Below are 20,390 nucleotides of genomic sequence, written 5' to 3'. Positions count from 1 at the left end.
GTTTCCGAAAGTGTGTGACACAGGGCATGAGGTGAGCACGTGCACCCCCACTTCTACCCTTCGGTCCCACATTCATATTCCCTGAGACTATGGAGACCCTAAAATAGCTATTATTTAAGACAGGAGTTGGAGAACTTTTTTCTCCAAAAGAAGAGAGTAACACTGTTGGTCTCAACAGGCCATTTGGTGTCTGAGTGCATTCTACATCTCCACATTTGTGCTACAAGAGCAGGCAAAGACGACCTGAAAAAACCTAAAGAACCATGTGACTTCCCTGGGCCACAATACGCTAACAGATGACTCATCCCCTAGGGACTAGTGCAAGGGATGCCTTAGCTGATTGTTGGTGAACCAAAAACTTTCTCTGCCCTACCTTGTAGGTTCTGGGTGGTGTGAATGTTAAAGGAGTGTGGGTCCAGCAGATATGGGCTAATGTCCCCTGACCCCTCTGCTCTAGAGTGGTTTCCATGGTCCATGAAGATATAGGGGACACTGCACAAAGCCTCAGGCATGCGCAGAGAATAGTGTGTCATGCCTAGTCGTTGCGGTCATGTCCAGCTCTTTATGATCCTATGGACGATAGCCCACGAGGGTCCAGGCAAGAACACTGGGCTAGGTTGCCATGCTCTCTTCCATGGGTCTCCTCTCACTCAGGGATGGATCCCACCTGTACTCCAGCTCCAACATTGTAAGAGGATTTCTTACCACTGAGCCACAGGGGCAGGCCCTGGGGAGTAGTGCTCTTACAACAATTCTGATGTCAGGCCTAAACCACCTGATGTTCTCTCTTATTTGTTGCCTCTGGCCCTACTTATGCCAAACCACAATATTGCTTTAATCCTCTGATGGCTGGTTTATCTGAACTAATGATTGCAGGTTGATGAGCCCAGATCATGATAGACAATGACATTTCCTGACCAGAGGCCTCACCTCCACCAGCCCCCAGGACCATACCAGGAGCCACATTTAAGTGGTGTCGTAGTCCCCACTGCAAATCACATGGCCTTTCTTCAGGACATAAAGGGTCTGTATTGTGAACCTCCAAGTAAAATGCCATATTCGGCCCATAGCACCTTTCCCACCACAGATACCTCTGACGTCACAGGTTCTCCTGGCTCATCTGCTCAAGAAGCAGGTCATCAGTCACCACTCATCTGTGGCTGCTTTTGTGCTAGGACAGCAGTTGTAACAGAAAACCATGGTCTGCAGAGCCTGAATATGTCATATGTACAATTATAGAAATTTATGGCCACACTGGAACTAAATGGAGATCGGATAGGGATGACACTCCTGCAGCCCTGGAGGGTTGTAGGTTGGTACTCCTCTCTGTCATTTTCCCCAGAATATGATATTGCTTACATGTACTATCGGGGGATGAAGGTCAGTGTCAGGAGTGTGAACAATTGGATGGTGTGGCCCTCACTGCACGGTAACTTACTAACTGTGAAGATTTTTCATTCATATTCAAATGCAGTGGATGTGAAATGAGCACTATGAGGACCAGTGAATGGGTGACACTTCTGTGGGCAGGACGTGGGACAGATGTGTATTCCTTACACAGATCTCAGGCACCACAGTAATAACAGGCGGGCCATGATGATGTTTCAGACTGCTGGACATGACGACAGTCCCACTCTAGGTCCTTATGAATGTGGGGATGGCTTCTCTGCCAAGTGTGCACTTACCCCAGTCAATGACCCCTTAAGGCTTTCTGCACTTGCTGTGGTGATAAGAGGGCCCTCCTTGCTGATGCCTGGCATCTCTGTCTCTAGGAATGGATTCTGAATATAAGACCTGACTCAGTGCTGGATACGGCATGAAGGATCTGGACATTTTGTTGGGATGTCTGCATTCAGGTTCCTGAACACCCAGCCTTGTGTTTGTCTCTGTTTTTTTATATAATTTTTCCTTTCAATCGTGTAGTTTTTAACTGGGCTCACTGCTCATCTGTCTGCCTCTAGGATCACCCCTGTGCTAGGAGCCAGCGTGGTACTCTCTACAGTGAGGCCTGGGTGCAGGAGGGCTCTCTGGTCCCCTTGGCTGCTTGCATCTGCTTTGTTTCTGACATAGGGCACTCCCCCGGGCAACAGCTCTTTCCCCTTCTCCATCCTCACTCCTACTAGAAGCGCACAGGAACACCAGTCCCACCACCAACCTGACCCTCAACAAAAGTCACCCTGGAGCTGTTGGAGATGCTTCTCATCTGTTCTTCCCTCTCGGGGCTCCATAGAACCTGGGGGACTGCACACTTTCCTGCCCTTTCATACCGGTGCCCACCCTGGCACATTCACTTCTCTGAGCCTTTGATCCCCTCCTCTACCACCTGCCTCGGAAGTTCTGGATTTTCTCTTTCATGCCATGTGGGCCAGGCCTTCTCCACGATTCCAAGGCCCATCAAAGTGGTAGATCAGCAACATCTCCCTGGCCTTGCTAAATCCTGTGACCCCAATTGTGAATTCTCCTTTCTAGAGCTTTGGGTTCTGTGTGGGCCTTATGAGCAGAGTAGAGATAATGCTATGTGGTTTCTCCACTTGCTCAGCCTGTAGGTGGTGTTGGGGGGCAGCGGGGCCTTCCTGCTCTACCACCCCAGCCCTGCAGCTTTCCTCTGCTCTCACATAAGTAGGGGGAGGAGGTAATGGGTCTTCTTCTCCAAAACCTGCCCTCACCTGCGTTTTCCTTCACAGACTCTCACTCCTTTTGCTACAACTTCCCCGTCGATCCTCAGCCCAGTTCTGGAGAGCCGTTGGGTGTGGCTCAAGGCCAGGTAGATGGGAATGCTTCTCTCTCCTATGACTGTGGTGGCGCCATGATCCAATCCACAAATCCATTGGGAGAGGAGGTGAAAACTATGAACACTTGGGAAACACAGAGAGAAACACTCAGAGACATCGGGGGACTTCCTCAAGGGGCAACTGCCTGACATTATACTGGAGAAACACACACCCAGAGGTGAGTTCAATTAGGTTCAGTTCAGTCACTCAGTCGTGTCCCACTCTTTGCAACCCCAAGGACTGCAGCATGCCAGGCTTCCCTGTCCTTCACCAACTCCCAGAGGTTGCTCAAACTCATTCCCATCAAGTCAAACTCTTGTCCATCGAGTCCAGAGATGAGTTAGGAAGTCCAAATACTGAAGGAGCTGCATCCATTGTTTATGGATAAAAAATTCAACTGGGTATTGGTCCTTCCCTAGTAGTCCAGTAGAAGAAGCGGCCTTGGAGGAGAGAACAGGGCCAGATTACGTGGGCCCAGGAGAGGTGGACACGGTGAGGCAAAGAATTCGTCAAGTCCAGAGCCTGAGCTCTTTCATTTCCTTGGTGGGGTCAGACCCGCTGACCCTGAAGGGCAGGATGACGTGTGGTGTGAAGAGGATGGACGCATCAGTGGATCCTGGCAGTTTGGCATCAATGGAGAAATGTGCCTCCGCTTTGATTCAGAGAATGGGCACTGGACAGTGGATCATTCTGGAGGGAGGCGGATTAAAGAGAAGTGGGAGAAGGACAGAGCTGTGACCGACTTCTTCAAGAAGGTCTCCATGGAGACTGTCGGGCCTGGCTTCGGGAGTTATTGGTGCGCTGGGAGAAAATGTTGAAGAGCTCGTGTAAGTGAGACGAGTATAAAGAAATGGTAGTCCACTCAAGGTGATATGGACCCACCCTGTGTGTGTGCATATGTGTGTCTGTGTGTGTCTGTGTATGTGTGTGTTTTGGCAAAGTGATCCATCCTAGCTGTCCCTGAAATGGATGGCCCTAGAGAGTGTCATACTGAGTGATCTAAGTCAGAAAGAGGAGAAATACCATATGACATGCCTTATATGTGGAATCTAAAAAGAAATAGTACAAGAAAACTTACAAAACAGAAAGAGACTCACAGACTTAGAAAACAAGCTTATGGTTACCTGGGGGAAGGGAGAGTTAGGGACTCTGGGAAGGTCATGTACACACCGCTATATGTAAATGGATAACCAACAAGCTCCCGGTGGTGTAGCACATGGAACTCTCCTCAGTGGTATGTGCCAGCCTGGATGGGAGAGGGGTTTAGGGGAGAAGGGGTACATGTATATCTATGGCTGAATCCTTCACTGTTCACCTGAAACTATCATAACATTGTTAATGGCTATACCCCAATTAACAATGTTTTTGGAGTGAATAAAAGTAAAAAATGAATGTAAAAAAATAAATTTAAAAAGTGAGTTGTTCCTGGGAGAACAATGATGTGGGATGCTCTGTCATCCTCCTTCCTCTTCCACCTCCTGACGTCTCTCCTCACAGCACAGGCGTTTGAACCACTGAACGTAGATTTTTGCTGATCCAAATCCTGTAGACCTCTTTTTGATTTCTGGGATTTATTTCTCACTGTACCCTCTTTCCAGAATCTTCTTCTAAATGTCACCAGTCCTTCTTCTGGAAAACTGTCAATACCACATCTGCTGTAGCTCCTGAGGACTCCATCCTTAGGTCACCGTCTCTGATGTCGCAGCAGGACTGAGTGGCTGTGTTGGAAACCTAGCTCCCCCATTAGCTGTCAGAGCCCCATGAGGACTGGGCTCCTCCCTTTGCCCCGTCTGGCCTGAGGATCTATCACAGGGGCCTCCATGTGATGGGTGCCAGCTGTCTGCACAGTAGGGGTACTGAGTCAGGGGGGCAAGGAGGCATCTGCCGAGTTTGGGGTCTGGACAAGGGCTTCACTCTTATCTCTCCTTGCAGCATCACCAACCACAGGCCCCTCTACCCTGCAGCCCATGGCTGCAGCCATCAAGCACATCACCTGGATCCTCCCTGTAGTCCTCACCAGTTTCATCATAACTGTCTTCCTGGGCTGAGTCCTTTCCAGGAACAGGTACTGAGGGCAGAATTCAGAGGGAAGGCAGGGGCACAGGGCCTGGTGTGAGGCCAGGAAAGGTGAATTCCAGCCAACCCCTGCCCCCTCACTGAACCACCTCATCCTGGAAATGAGCCAGTGAAAAAGACCCCATATCACATGAGAGCAGAACTCAGACAAGCTCAGCCCTGAGTTCTGAGAGGTCCTCACTTGTCAGGTGACGTTGTGAAAAGGGAGGGGCCTTCACCAGGCTGAGCGCCTACTGATGCTTAAAGGGTTTAGCCAAGTCCCCTGACTGAGCACAGACTGCTGGCTGGCAGGGCCCAGGGTAGGTGGTGTGAGAACAGTAGGCACTCAGGGCAAGGGCAGGACTCCCGGGGGCTGAGAGCAGCATGGGGGCTCCACATGATGTGTCAGCAGGGAGGGGACCCACCCAGGGGCCAAGATGAGAGGGGCCGGGCTCTCATCCCAGGAGGAAGGTGTGGGAAGGCCTTTGCAGACCCAACTCCAAAGGCCTGTTCTCACAGGAAGTGGCTTGGGTCAAGCAGGCAAGGCAGGAGCCCCACAGCAGAGACTGGGGCAAGGGTTGAGGCCAGGCCTGTGCTCCTGGAGCAGCTGCAGTGGTGACTTAGCCTGCATGTCATCAGCCTCCTGGGGACCCAGAGCCTCCATCACTGAGTGGCCCTGCCTTGAGCAGAGATGCCTGGGGATGGTGGGCCTGAGCTGGGTGGAGGTGCCCAGCTGGGGGGACCAGGAAGAGATGGGGGCAGGGACCCTGGTCCTGAGAGCTGTATGTGCTGCTCAGAGGCTGGAGGGGTGCGAAGGAAGGAGTTTGCCTGCAGTCCCCCAAGGCTGTCAGAAAGCAAGGCCCCTCCTCTGGGGACCTGCTCCCTGGTCCTTTAGGCCCCCCTCAGGGGGGATCCAGACCTGAGTAAAGGGAGCCGGTTGATTCCTCACTGGCTCCAGTCCTGAGCCTGAGCAGGGAGTGTCTGGGCCTGGCCTGACTCTGTGATGCAGGAAGGAAGGAGGAGGTGACAAGGAGCTGCTGGCCTGAGGTGGGGGTGGGTGGTGGAGACATAAAAGCCCCTCAGTGAGGGCGGAGCTGGAGGAGGGGCTGGTGAGGGGCAGCCCCAGGAAAGTGACAGGAGTTCCTCAGCCTCCTGGACCAACACCTCTTTCTTTTTCTGCAGGAGATGGTGCTCCCAGGAAGCCACTGTTTCCCCTGTTTCACCATCTATTTCCCATGAAGTGACGTGGCTAGCTGCCATGATTTTCGTTTTCTGAATATTGAGCTTTAAGCCAACTTTTTCACTCTCTTCCTTCACTTTCATCAAGAGGCTTTTTAATTCCTCTTCACTTTCTGCCATAATGGTGGTGTCATCTGCATATCTGAGGTTATTGATATTTTTCCCGGCAATCTTGATTCCAGCTTGTGCTTTCTTTCAGCCCAGAGTTTCTCATAATGTACTCTGCATAGAAGTTAAACAAGCAGAGTGACAATTTACAGCCTTGACGTACTCCTTTTCCTATTTGGAACCAGTCTGTTGTTCCATGTCCAGTTTTCACTGTTGCTTCCTGACCTGCATATAGATTTCTCAAGAGACAGGTCAGGTGGTCTGGTATTCCCATCTCTCTCAGAATTTTCCATAGTTTATTGTGGTCCACACAGTCAAAGGCTTTGGCATAGTCAATAAAGCAGAAATTGATGTTTTTCTGAAACTCTCTCGCTTTTTCAGTGATGCAGCAGATGTTGGCAATTTGGTTCCTCTGCCTTTTCTAAAACCAGCTTGAACATCTGGAAGTACATGGTTCATGTATTGCTGAAGCCTGGCTTGGAGAATTTTGAGCATTACTTTACTAGCATGTGAGATGAGTGCAATTGTGTGGTAGTTTGAGCATTCTTTGGCATTGCCTTTCTTGGTGACTGGAATGAAAACTGACCTTTTCCAGTCCTGTGGCCACTGCTGAGTTTTCCAAATTTGCTGGCATATTGAGTGCAGCACTTTCACAGCATCATCTTTCAGGATTTGAAGCAGCTCAACTGGAATTCCATCACCTCCACTAACTTTGTTCGTAGTGATGCTTTCTAAGGCCCGCTTGACTTCACATTCCAGGATGTCTGGCTCTAGGTGAGTGATCACACCATCGGGATTATCTTGGTCATGAAGATCTCTTTTATACAGTTCTTCTGTGTATTCTTGCCACCTCTTCTTAATATCTTCTGCTTTTGTTAGGTCCATACCATTTCTGTCCTTTATTGTGCCCATCTTTGCATGAAATGTTCCCTTGGTATCTCTCATTTTCTTGAAGATATCTCTAGTCTTTCCCATTCTGTTCTTTTCCTCTATTTCTTTCTTTGCATTGATTGTTTTCTTATCTCTCCTTGTTATTCTTTGGAACTCTGCATTCAGATGCTTATATCTTTCCTTTTCTCTTTTGCTTTTTGCTTCTCTTCTTTTGGAAGCTATTTGTAAGGCCTCCTCAGACAGCCATTTTGCTTTTTTGCATTTCTTTTCCATGAGGATGCTCTTGATCCCTATCTCCTGTACAATGTCATGAACCTCCGTCCATAGTTCATCAGGCACTCTATCAGATCTAATCCCTCAAATCTATTTCTCACTTCCACTGTATAATCATAGGGGATTTGATGTAGTATATAGCATGGTTTATAATACTGTTCAGTTGACCCTTGAACAACACTGGTTTGAACTGTGTGCGTCCACTTGAACTCAGATTATTTTCAATAAATGCAGTACTACCCAATCTGCCACTGGTTGATTCTGGAGTTGGTTGAATTCTCCAATGGGGACCCATGGATACAGAGGACAGCCTACGGGACCCAGGCATCAGAGGACTGAGGTATCCTAAGTGGCTCTGGAACCAATCCCCAGCAGACACCTAGGGACAACTGGAATGTATCAATATATTGGAAAATTGCTAAGAGTGTAGATCTTAGACGTTTTCACCAAAAGGATAAAAAATATTGTAACTATGGGTGTGGTGATGGTTGTTACCTAGACGGTTATGGTTTTCAACTTCACAATATATACAAATATCAAATCATTATATAACGTGGAGGGAGAATGAGAGCAGAAGCCTTGACGTGCAAGATTTCTCATGTGCGCCTGTCACCTCAGTCATTTCCAGCTCTTTGCAACCCTTTGGGCTGTAACCTGCCGGCTCCTCTGTCCATGGGGTTCTCCCGGCAAGAACACTGGAGTGGGTTGCCATTTCCTCCTCCAAGGGATCTTCCTGACCCAGGGATCAATCCCACATCTCTCAGATCTCCTGCATGGGCAGGTGGGTTCTTCACCACGAGCACCACCTGGGAAGCCCAAGATTTCTCACGGAAACAAACGATTTAAGGAAAAGTTAGATCAACTTTTCCCCAGACTGGAACTCTCAGACACTCCTCACAAACTCTTGGTATTTATAGGCTAAATGTCCCTTTGCCATGAGGAAGACATGGCAGCCCACTCCACTCCATGGGGCCTCAAAGAGTCGGACACCACTGAAGCAACTTAGTACCCTCTGCCATGGTGACTTCACACATTCTCAGGACAAGCACCCAGTGGTGCCCCAGGACAGACGATCTGGAAAGTGATTATGAGCCACAACAGAGGAAATGGCACTCTGACACATCTTACATGAACCAAAACCACAAGAGAGAGAGTGTGGGAGGCAGTGTGACGTGAGGGGTGCGTGTAGGCTGGGGAAGACCTGTATGCCTGGGACCCTGGAGGCTCAAGGTGAATAAGAGGGCAACTCTGGCGTGAGGGGCAGTGAGGGACTGTGGCTAGAGAGGCTGGTGGTGCCCTTTGCCCTCTGACTTGTCCCAGTCTTGATCATAGACCTCCAAGAAGGTTGGTGAGATTAGTGAGATGGGAGGTGGGGAGGGACACCTGGAGAGTAAACTAGCTGTCCGGGGTCGTGTACTTATGTGTGTGTTTCATCTGCTTATTTAGCTGGACTTATCATAACCCCATCAAAGAGGGACTGCAGTGTGGCTGCAGTAAAAATGTCTGTTTAGTGTTTAGGAAGCATGGGTGGGGGGAGGGGTTAGGGGGGCAAATTCCTAAAATAGCAGAGTTGAAGTAGTTGGGGAGAAGAAGCTGGAATTCTAGGAAATAGGGGGCACAAGCGACTGGGATACACGCTAGGCTTCTGAGTCCTGACTCAGACGATTGGCAAGGCACAGTGTAAGCTCCTTGGGACCACCCTCTAAGTGTTAGCAGGGAATTAACTACTCCTTCAGGTACACATCTTCAGGTACAGACAAAAAGAGAGAGAGAGAGAACAGTCTCCAGTCGCGTAGGCGGAGTCCGGTCCGTCCAGTTTCGCCAGAGGCCAGAACCGCGTGGTCACCACGCATGCGGCGCTGCTGGGCTGAGACCTCCTCTCGGGGCTCCGCGGCCCGGGTGCTCCCGCCTCTCCCCGGGGCTGTCGGTTCCCTGCCCCGGGCCGGTGCCCCTCTTTGTCACCGACTGGACGCAGCGGACAGAGCCCTGGCCAAGTCGGGGCCGCGCGTCGCGACGGGCGAGAGCGATTCAAGCTGGAATCTCCGTTTCGGATTTCTCTTGGGATTTCGAACACCGACCATCTCAACCTGCGACCTCGGACGGAGCGGGCAGGCGAGGACCGCGCCCCGCCGATCACAGGCGTTCGACCCGGGAGCCGGGTGAGGAGGGAGGAGTGGGCGACGAGTGAGACCCCAGGGCGGATCTTCCCACCGAGGGCTCCGTCTTCTCCCGCCACCCGGAAGGCACCACCCCTGAGACCGCGGAGTTGAGCCACTTGCGCGGTGGATGCTCGGGGCCACGGGAGGGGGTGGGGACGAAGAGGGCTGCGGGGGGAGATGCGAAGGCTGGGGTGAACTATCCGGAAGGAGAGTTTGCGGACTGCTGGTTGATAAGAAAGGACTGAGATTCCCACAGCTCCGCTTTCAGCTTTCAGCTTGCTGCTCAAGTGGTCTTAGGAGTTGGCAGAATGCCAAGTTAGAGCACTTCATTTATTGCTATAGTTATTTAGTTACAGCGTCCAGGCCTTTCTGGAGTTTTGGCTCCAACTCCTTGTACACACGCCTTCCATTGATCACATGCGGTCGCCTGCGGCTAGCCTGATTAACGCTGGAGTGCACTGGGTGAGAGTGAATTTTGATCACTGAAGAAAAAGTCCGCCAGGGTAGGATAGAGAAGGAAGTTGAGGGAGGGGGTAGGGGGGTGGGGATGCAGAATGACTGAGCAGAAGATGGAAAAAGAAGCAAAAGAGGCAGCTGGGGGTCGGGGGTCGGGGGTCGGGTGGGGCAGAGGGGAGAAGCCAACACTACCCGGAGCATTTTGTTCACAAAAGTTAAGGGTTCTTTAAGGGTGGGGTATTAAAGTGAATTTTGCTTTTTAATGTCGCCGCTGTTTTTTCTGGTTGTTGTTGCTGTTTTTAATGAATTTGAATACTTGCAAGATGCTTCCTTGGTATACTTGTTCTTTGCATTGTTTTTCAACAAGGCTTCCTCAGTCTCGGACTGAAGACTCTGGGCAGCGGGCAGAGGTATAGACACCCTCGAGGCTACGATTTGCCCCTTACTCTCCTAAAACTGCTGGAAGGACTGTCTCTAGCTCACACTGCAGGCCATCTTTTACTGATACTGCTGCTGATAGAACCCAGGAAGACTCTGGGCAGTGAGTGTCCTGGGACCTGGGGTTCTGGCAGGGGAAGTGGAGCATGGGAGGAGGGGAAAGGAAGGGGCTCCACCCTGGTGGGGGCCTGTCCCCCTGCTCTTAGGATGGTGAGGGTGTCGTTTAGCTGGACTGGCTGCCCAGGAGGTGACACCCAGTGTGCAGGGACTCCAGCCCAAGATTCCTGTAGCAGCTTTCCCTCTCCTGGCAAACCCCACCTCCTACTGCAGTAAAACCTTCCTGATGACCAGGGGCCCATCGTGAATGTAGCCTGTGTTCCGGGGCCTTTTTTTTTCCATTCCTGTTGAAAGTCCTGTTTGTTCAGATGGATTTTTAAGTCACTAGAAGGCAGAGATTGTCTTGTTTTTGCTGCCTCAGAAGTTGGTACATGATGGTAAAAATATGTCAGATAAATCTTCCTGCTAACAATATTGGACCCAAGGGATCCACAGTGGCATCAAAGAGATTAAACCTCAGACAGTTAAAGGTGAGGCAGGACTGAGGATACAGCAGAGGGAGGGAGTCTGGGATAGAGACCCCCTCCCTCTGCAACCAGGCCCTGGAGGGGAATCTCCAAGACACGCCTGTGGTTTTCTCTCACAGACGCCCACCCTCTGTGCCTTGACCTCACTGTCAAATCTCAGTCCAGACCTGGCCAGCTCTGGTGCCAAGTCCAGGGCTCCTTTCCTCCAGTATGACAGTGACAGCAACAAGGTCAAACCTTTGGGTTTCCTGGGGAAGGAGGTAAACGACACGAAAGTGTGGACTGAATTCAGCCAAACACTGGCAGAAGCAGGAAAAGAGCTCAAGATGGTCCTGCCTGTCACCAAACTGGACAAAAAGGAGACGAGGGGTAAGTATGGGAAGGGGGTGGGGAGCTGGAGATAGCAAGAGAAAGAGTGCATGCAAGGAGAGGATTCCTGTGAAAGGACTGAACACGATCCAGCCTTAGAGACCTGGTGGACCTGATGGGTAAGAGGGGGAGGTCATGGTCGGAAGATCACGGGCCCCTAGATGTGCAGACACACTTGAGTGACTGGGGAGGAGGGACTGTGGAGAGTCCAGGATGATTACTTGTGTGTGTGGGGTGCAGGTCCTCCCTCCCTGCAGGTCAGCCTGTGTTGTCAGTGTGAAGCCGAGCAATGCTCTGGTGCATCCTTGCACTTCAGCCTCAATGGACGGACAGTCCTCCTCCTTGACACCATGAGCATAACCTGGACAGTTATTGATCCTGGAGCCACAGGCATCAAGGTGGAGTGGGAGAACAACCAGGAACTGGCAGAGTATTTCAGGACCATCTCAACAGGAGACTGCAGCTATTGGCTTAGGGAATTCCTGAAACACTGGGAGAACATGCTGCTCCCAGAGCATCACAGGTACCTGAGCGGGGTGTAGGGGAGGTGGTAGCTCTCTTCAAAGGTCTGGTGCCTTCATGTGTGGATGTGAGCACATATGTTTGTGCAACTGAAATATATGATGGATGGAGTGACTGATCTCTTGGTGGACTTCCTGTCTGGAAAGTCAGTGATGGGCATAGCACAGAACTTGCCAGCATCCTCCTTTCCCAGCCCACTTTCCCTTACCACAGGAGCCCCCTTCCTCATTAACCAATGACCCAGTTCCCTAGCCGTGCTAAATGGCCCCCAGATTTATATACATATTGTGTTTCCATACCTTCTCTCCTTCCTGTTGTCCTGATCCTTTAACCGGCTCAAATGTCACTTAGAGAAGCCCTCACCCCTCCCCAGACCTAATTAAGCACTTCTCCAGCTGTGTTCTCCCTAAAAAGGTCTCCCCACAGTAAGCGTGTCCACCTGCAAGATTATCAAATAGTCTCCCTCAGTAGAAATATGAGCTCTGTTATGAGGACAGAGCCCAACTCCATTCCTCTTTCTAGCCCAATGGCTTCACATAATGAGCCAGCATCTATGTTACATGGACAGGTGCTGTCTGGGGACAGTAGATGCCGAGGAAAGTGGATTCTTAGATATGACAAAGCTTGTGCTTTTTTGTTTTACAACCACTCACAAAGGCCCCCAATAACCAGCCTGCATCTATCCCGTTAACTAAATACATCCTCCTATTGATCATCATCTTCATCATCTTCATCTGCCTAATTGTCATCATCATCAAGAAATGTATGAAGAAATCAGGGACCATGGCAGGTTAGAATCAGGCTGGCCTCTGGTTCCTGGGCAGGTTTGTTCTGGTCAGGACTTGGGAGAGGTGAGCCACAGGTCTCACCCAAGTCCCTGTCTACTGGCACCTTGAAGGATGCTCTTTCTTAGTCAGGGGCCCCCACACTTCCTGGTAGGTCTAAAATTACTCAGTTGTTGTGGTAGAAGAGGCTGTGCAGGCAGCAAACCCAGTTTCCCTCCTGTGGCAGGGAGGGGAGAGGCAGGGTCTAAACTTCAAAAGTCTGGGGTGGGGTGTTGTCTTCTTGAGATCACACCTACAGTTTCCCCAGTTCTTTCATGAAAAAAAAAATGTTTCCTTTCTGACAATACCATGATTCAGTTCAACAGTTTACCTAATGTTCTAACAGCTCTTCATTCCATCATCTGATGTTTCTTCCATTGACCATGAGAAGGTGGAAATATTAGATGAGCCCTTGGATGAAGAAACTGATCCTTATGGACAGTCTGGCTGCCAATCTAGTATATTCTCTTCTACTCGGAGGTGTTTTTACCAAGAAGCTAAAGAACTCCTGACTTTCCATGGCTGTTGATGGGCCCTTACCATGTATTGACTTAGTCATGTTGAAGAATTTGCTAAATAAGATACTTGCTCATAATCAGAGTATCAGATTTACCTGATGCTTTTCCATGAGTTCCCTCCATGTTAGGTGGAATTGGAGTGTTTGTTGGCACTTTTAAACTCTGTTAAGAGGAAAATGCGGAGAAGGCAGTTGCACCCCACTGCAGTACTCTTGCCTGGAAAATCCCATGGATGGAGGAGCCTGGTAGGCTGCAGTCCATGGGGTCGAGAAGAGTCAGACACGACTGAGCGACTTCACTTTCACTTTCCACTTTCATGCATTGGAGAAGGAAATGGCAACCCACTCCCGTGTTCTTGCCTGGAGAATCCCAGGGATGGGGGAGCCTGGTGGGCTGCCGTCTATGGGGTGGCATAGAGTCGGACACGACTGACGCGACTTAGTAGCAACAGCAGCAACAGGAGGAAAATGAGTTAGGAATAAACATACGTGGTTTAATGAGATATACTTTATGTGTTCTCACTTTTATGCACAGTTAAGTTACTTCATGCCTTTATGGCCAAAATTGTATTCCCCTGAATTCACGTGTTAAAACCCTAAACCCCCAGGACCTCAGAATATGACCATATTTAATGAAAAATATAAATAATGTTAAAATTAGGCCATTAGGGTCTACCCCTAATCCAATCTGATTGGTATTCTTATAAGAAAATGGAGCAGACCTGGTATGTTACATGGAGGGCCATGTGAAGACACAGGGAAGAGAGGTCCATCCTCAAGCTGAGAGAGTCAATTCCTAGGCAGGTTGATAAGAATTCCAGGGGCCCCGAGGAGGAAAAAGGGGTCTGGAGCTCTAAAGAAGGAGATAGGGGTCTGGAATTCCCAAGGAGGAGGAAAGGACAATTTTTTTTTTCTACATTCCTTAATAAGGACAGAGGATGAGATGGTTGGATGGCATCAATGACTCAATCCAGGAGTTGGTGATGGACAGGGGTATCTCCTCACAGCTGCTTCAGTGCCTACCATCTTACTGGGGTTTCTCTGACCTTGTGCAAGGGGTATCTCCACATGGCCAGTCCAGCGAAGCGCAGCCACTGCTCCTGACCTTGGACATGGAGTACCTATTCACGGCTGCTCCAGCACCAAGCAGCCACCACTCACCCGACATTGCTGGGAGAAATATCAATAACCTCAGATATGCAGATGACACCACCCTTATGGAAGAAAGTGAAGAAGAACTAAAGAGCTTCTTGATGAAAGTGAAAGAGGAGAGTGAAACGGTTGGCTTAAAGCTCAATGTTCAGAAAACAAAGATCACAGCATGCGGTCCCATCACTTCATGGCAAATAGATGGGGAAACAGTGGCAGACTTTATTTTAAGGGGCTCCAGAATCACTGCAGCCATGAAATAAAAAGACGCTTACTTTACTCCTTGGAAGAAAAGTTATGACCAACCTAGACAGCATGTTAAAAAGCAGAGACGTTAACTTGCCAACAAAGGTCCGTCTAGTCAAGGCTATGGTTTTTCCAGTGGTCATGTATGGATGTGAGAGTTAGACTATAAAGAAAGCAGAGCGCCGAAGAATGGATGCTTTTGAACTGTGGTGCTGGAGAAGAATCTTGAGAGTCCCTTGGACTGCAAGGAGATCTGACCAGTCCATCCTAAAGGAGACCAGTCTTGGGTGTTCATTGGAAGGACTGATGTTGAAGCTGAAACTCCAATCCTTTGGCCACCTGATGCGAAGAGCTGACTCATTTGAAAGACCCTGACGCTGGGAAAGATTGAAGGCAGGAGGAGAAGGGGACGACAGAGGATGACATGGTTGGATGGCATCACCAACTCAATGGACATGAGTTTGAGTAAACTCTGGGAGTTGGTGATGGACAGGGAGGCCTGGCATGCTGCAGTTCATGGGGTCACAAAGAGTTGGACACAACTGAGCAACTGAATTGACTGACTGGCCATTTGTTGAGATTTGTGCACTAAACTGTAGGGGTGTCACATTTCAACAAAAAATTAATATCTCAGTTTTCACTAATATCTAGACAAATTGGAAGTTTTCTCCTGTCTGGAATAAAATCAGTTAACTCAGTTATGAAGATGTTGTACATTTTTCTTTTCGGATGAGAATCACAAATTTTTATTAAAACTCCTGTATATCAAGGACACAAATTATTTCTGACTTCTATTTTCCACAGCTGCAAAAGAATAAATTTTGATTGTTTTAAGCTGCTGAGTCTGGTAATTTTTATGAAAGCACTTCACTTCCAACCTAGCCAGCATCGGCTTGAGCTGCATTCCCAACACCAAAGGTAGCTGGTGAGTCATAATGCAGACAGGAGACCAGTTTTAGAAAACAGCAAAGAAATAGACCCAGGGATGTCTAGAAACTTGACATCTAGTAGGTGTGGCAAGAAATACCAGTGAAGGGTGTGCTGATCAGTACATAGGAAAGGGATAATTGGTTAATGATGTAAATAAAAAAGGAATTTCTATTTGACACAATATACAAAAATTAATTTTAGGTTGATTAATACATGAATATGACTATTCCTGGCGTCTCAGGGCTGTACGCTAGTAGAAGTGCATTTGGTGAGTTCCTTTAGGTGTGGGGCTGGAGCAGTAAAAAAGAGAAAGCACCGTTTTGGGTAGGATCCAGGTTGTTGTTGAGTCACTTAGTCCTGTCCGACTCTTTGTGACCCTATGGACTGCAGCTCGCCAGCCTTCCCTGCCCTCTGCTATCTTCTAGAGTTTGCTCAAACTCAGGTCCATTGAGTCAGTGATGCCATCCAGCCATCTCATCCTCTGTTGCCCCACCCTCAATCTTTCCCAGCATCAGGGTCTTTTGCAATGAGTCAGTTCTTTGTATCAGGTGGCCAAAGTATTGGAGCTTCAGCTTCAGCGTCAGTCCTTCCAATGAATATCCAGGGTTGATTTAGTTTAGGACCGACTGGTAGAGACCTAAAAATTCCTGGCTCAGCCCTGGGACAGAGTCCTGGCAGCCAGCCTCTCCCCAGAACCACCCCGAGCTCTGTGTGGGCTCTGAGACTGCTGCAGGGCCCCCTGTCTTGGGGGAGGACTCATCAGAGTATGAGTGTGTGTGTGTGTGTGTGTGTGTGAGATAGAAAGGGGGTTGTGCCTGAGAGGAGAAGGGCAGAAGAGAGGAGTGTGTGTGGCGGTGACAAACTTATTTGTGATGAGGAGGGTAAGTGTGAGGAGAGTGAGGGACCACCGGGGAGAGTGTGTTGGGTGTGAGGGGAGCAACTACAACTCAGTATGTCAGGACGTCGGGTGTTTGATGGTGTGTGTGTGTGTGTGTGTGTGACTGTGGACAGCTGAGCCTGGGACAGAAGGGGAGTGGACAGCATGTGTATACAGAGGCCCGGAGGGGGGTGCCCTGGGGGCCCCAGAGAGGAGAGAGACAGTGAAGGGAAATGCCTGTGAGGGGAATTTTCTGGATGGCAGTGGGCGTAGATGGGAGCCTTCTGCGTGGAATTTGCGTGAAGCAGTGTGTGCAGACAGTGTGAGGAAGCCAGGGTCCCTGCGGGAGGGGAGCCCAGCGTGTCTTGGGAGAGAGTGGGGAGTGTGGAGGGCAGGCAAGCGGGCACTTGTGTGTGAAGGAGAGTGTGTGGTGGGGGTGGGGGTGTGCAAAGTGGGGAGAGGGTGTGAGGAGACCTGCATGGAAAATTTCTCGAGGGCTTCTGTGCACAAGGGTGGAAGGAGTATAAGTGAGAAGCACGGAGTGTATGAGGGGTGTGTGAGTGTGTGCAGCTGGAGAGTCAGGGTGGAGTGTGGGTGACAGAGGGCAGTGTGCAGTATGAGGGGGCTGGTGTCTGGGAGGGTGGGGGCTGGGAGAAGAAACATGGATGGGGAGTATGGGGCCAAGGCGGGTGATGGCTGCTGTTGGAGCGGTTGCCATAACGACTGACTTCCTATGACTGGCCTTTCCTTGGCCTGGACTTTGGAATAAATTAACAGGCTTATTCCTGGCCTGGGCCTGGAACTGAAGTTGTAAGGGAGCCAAAATGGGCAAGGATAGTAAAGAAACTGACACCCCCATGTCACTTCCTTTCAATCTTTTTTTCCTTTAGCTTGGAAATGCCACACAGAATAGCTGCCTGAGGAAGGTGTCAGCTGGGGTCACCAGCCTTCACCTGCTGACGCCTCCCCAGGCCCAGGGGCTGAGCTGCACTCCCTCCTTCAGTTTCCAATCAGCCTGGAGCCTCTGAGCAATTGTCTTCCCTTCAGTCCCCTCCTGCCTGCAAAGCTCATGGGGAGGGACTCCTGGGGGTGCAACAGGTGGGAGTGGGGACACCAATGGAAGTGGGGTTTTGTGTGAGAAGAGAAGAGTGTGAGACACTAAATGGAGGTGGGGAAGAGGTCAGGAGGGGTTGGTGGCAAGGGATGGGCAGTGTGGGGCAAAGATGGGAGGTGGAAATGACACAGAAGGAAGAGGGGGAGCGGGAGGGGCGGGGCGCGGGCCCTCTACCAGGAGCACTCTGCTGTGCCCCTCTCCAGGCTGGGTCCCCCTCACTGTCCCCTAATCGCTCCCTAGTCCTTTCTTCTCCCTTCACCTTCCTCCTCCCCTTCCTGTCTTTCCTCTTACCACCCCCTATCCCAGATTTTCCCAGCTCTCCCCCAGGTCTGTCCAGCAGCTCAGGCAGGAAGCGAGGAACCTGCACAGAGAGACTCACCGCCCCCCACCAGCCCCACCCTTAGACACCCACGACCACATGTGTCCTGAACTCTTTCTAGCAGCAGCAGAAGCAGTTTCAGGGGAAACAGGGCTCAGGAGGCTGAGCCAGGTTCCTAGGAAGCACTCCACCCCACCCACAGCATTGACTCCAGGAATTCTCTACTTCCAGAGTCTTCTACTCCTGGCATCCTCCCAGGCCCCATACAAGGACTTTATCTTGACAAGAGGCCACCCTACAACTGATCATATCATGTTTACTTCCCACCAGACGGGTTTTTTGTTTTTTTCAGCTCAGTGGTTAACTGCGGGACTCAGGATCATGTGCTTTCTGTCTCTTGAGTCACTTGGCACTTTCCTTGTCACACGGCTGACCCCCTCCCCAATATGTGTTAGGGCTACTGTACTGGCATCAGCATGTTCCCTGGGGAACTCCTCAGCCATCCATGTGGATGTGTCTACAGCACATCAGGGGTTAAATGGAGACACCAGTGAGGATGGAGGAAGGGGAGGGAGGCTGTAAGGGAACCAAAAAAGGGCAGGGACAGGGAGGAAACTGACACCCTCTGTCATTTCCTGTCAATCTTTTTTTCTTTTAGCCTGGAAATGCCACACAAGAATAGCTGCCTGGCGACAGGTGCCAGCTGGGGTCACCTGCCTTTACCTACTGATGCCTCCCCCAGGCCCAGGGGCTGAACTGCTTCTCTCCCTCAGTTTCTAGTCAGAAAATAGTGGCTACTTGTGGTGGAGGAGCAGTACATTTGCAAAGAACTAATATTTTTATTAATACCTGATGCTGGGAAAGATGGAGGACAGAAACAGAAGAAGGCATCCGAGGATGAGATGGCTGGATGGCACCATCGATGCAATGGACATGAACTTGGGCAGACTTCAGGAGATGGTGAGGGACAGGGAGGCCTGGCTGCAGCCCATGGGGTCACAAAGAGTCAGTCATGACTGAGTGACTAAACAACAGTATTTTTATTGGTGGTTTGGCAGGAAATAATCCACCTACTATGCAGGAGACATGTGTATGAGACACTGGTTCGATCCCTGGGTCGGGAAGATCCCCTGGAGAAGGAAATGTCAACCCACTGCAGTATTCTTGCTGGGAAATCCCGTGGCCAGAGGAACCTGGTGGACTGTAGTCCTTGGGGTCACAGAGTCAGACACCACTTAGTGGCTAAACAACAACAAAATATTTTTATTAAACTGAAGACAACAGCATCTGGGAACAACATCTGCTCAGAATAGAGGTGAAGACGAGGATTTTTATCTTCTATTTCTTTTTCAACAATATCACACACCTCCACCATCCACTTTATGGTGGAGTCATAAACTCCACTGGGTCATCACAGCAAGCGTCTCTCACCTGATTTCAATTTGGTCACAGTCATTATTAGGAGGGCAGCAGGTACTCTGGGTGAAGACAGGAGGGCAGGCAAGGGAGGGACCCCTGCCTGCTGGAGAGTAAGACCTCATTTAAGAATCAAGACTTTTTTTTCCTTTCTCTAGATAGGGTTGGTTGGCTCCTGTTATCTGACAGTTGATTCCATTCATTCCATCTTCTTAATTCTTTTACACCTGGAGGTCTTCACCTTTCTCTAAGCTCTTCTACCTAGGTTCTTAAGCCTGAACTCTTCCTACCATTTAGCTCACAGGTTTTTTCTCTCTCTGCTTCAACTCCACAACATGAGTATAGACCCAGCCTGCTTGGCCCCAAAGCATCCAATTCCAGGGACTCTTCACCAATGTCTGAAATTTCTGGCCTGAAGGAAACCAGGTGTCCTTGCAAGGGTCATCTGCTGAGACCCTTGACAAGGAGACTGGACAGTCCTGATTCTTCCTCAAGCCCCAGAGTAAAACTATTGCCCATACCTGCCGAGAAAAGTGCAGCAAAGAAGGAAGAGAAGGTCCCAGGTAGGAAACAGAAGATCAGAACCATGTTCACTCAGACCCAGGTGTCTGTGCTCAACGACAGACTTCAGAGGCAGGAATCAGCCTCCAGCAGATGCAAGAACTTTCCAATATCCTGAAACTTAGCTACAGACAGGTGAAGCCCTGGTTCCAGAACCAGAAAAACAAGGGACTCTGTGACTCAGGGCCACAGAATTCCTGGGTTTCTGTTTCTGGCACAGGACTGCTTGGTGACCTCTTCTGGAAACCTGCCTATACGGAGTGAACGGACGAGGATATCCCACCTGGAGCAGCCAGAGCTGGAACAGCTGGTCTTGAAGCAACCACCCCAGAAAGAGTCAGAGCTGGTATCCCCAAGCCTGGAAGAGCCAGACTTGGAACAATCAGTTCAAGAAACATATCGAGGAATTCCTGCCGCCCCAGATCTAGGGCCAGCAAAACTGTCCTGTCAGCGATTTGGAAGGCACTTTGGAGACTGCTGAAGAAAGCTATAATGTAATATAGCAAACTGCTAAGCATTTGAGTTCCCAGCAGCAAATCATGGATTTATCCCCAAATTACTCTATAAATGCA

The 20,390-nt window shown here is 49.9% G+C and overlaps 1 pseudogene; it reads left to right on the top strand.

The window, feature by feature from the left end:
* The first annotated feature begins 1,374 nt into the window (after window positions 1-1,374).
* Window positions 1,375-4,883, top strand: LOC102189304 (annotated as a pseudogene).
* Window positions 4,884-20,390: the final 15,507 nt, after the last annotated feature.

The sequence above is a fragment of the Capra hircus genome, unplaced genomic scaffold (genome assembly GCF_001704415.2).
Source record: "Capra hircus breed San Clemente unplaced genomic scaffold, ASM170441v1, whole genome shotgun sequence".
Taxonomy (NCBI): Eukaryota; Metazoa; Chordata; class Mammalia; order Artiodactyla; family Bovidae; genus Capra; species Capra hircus.
The sequence above is the reverse complement of the archived record's forward strand: the minus strand, read 5'-3'. Positions and strand labels throughout refer to the sequence as shown.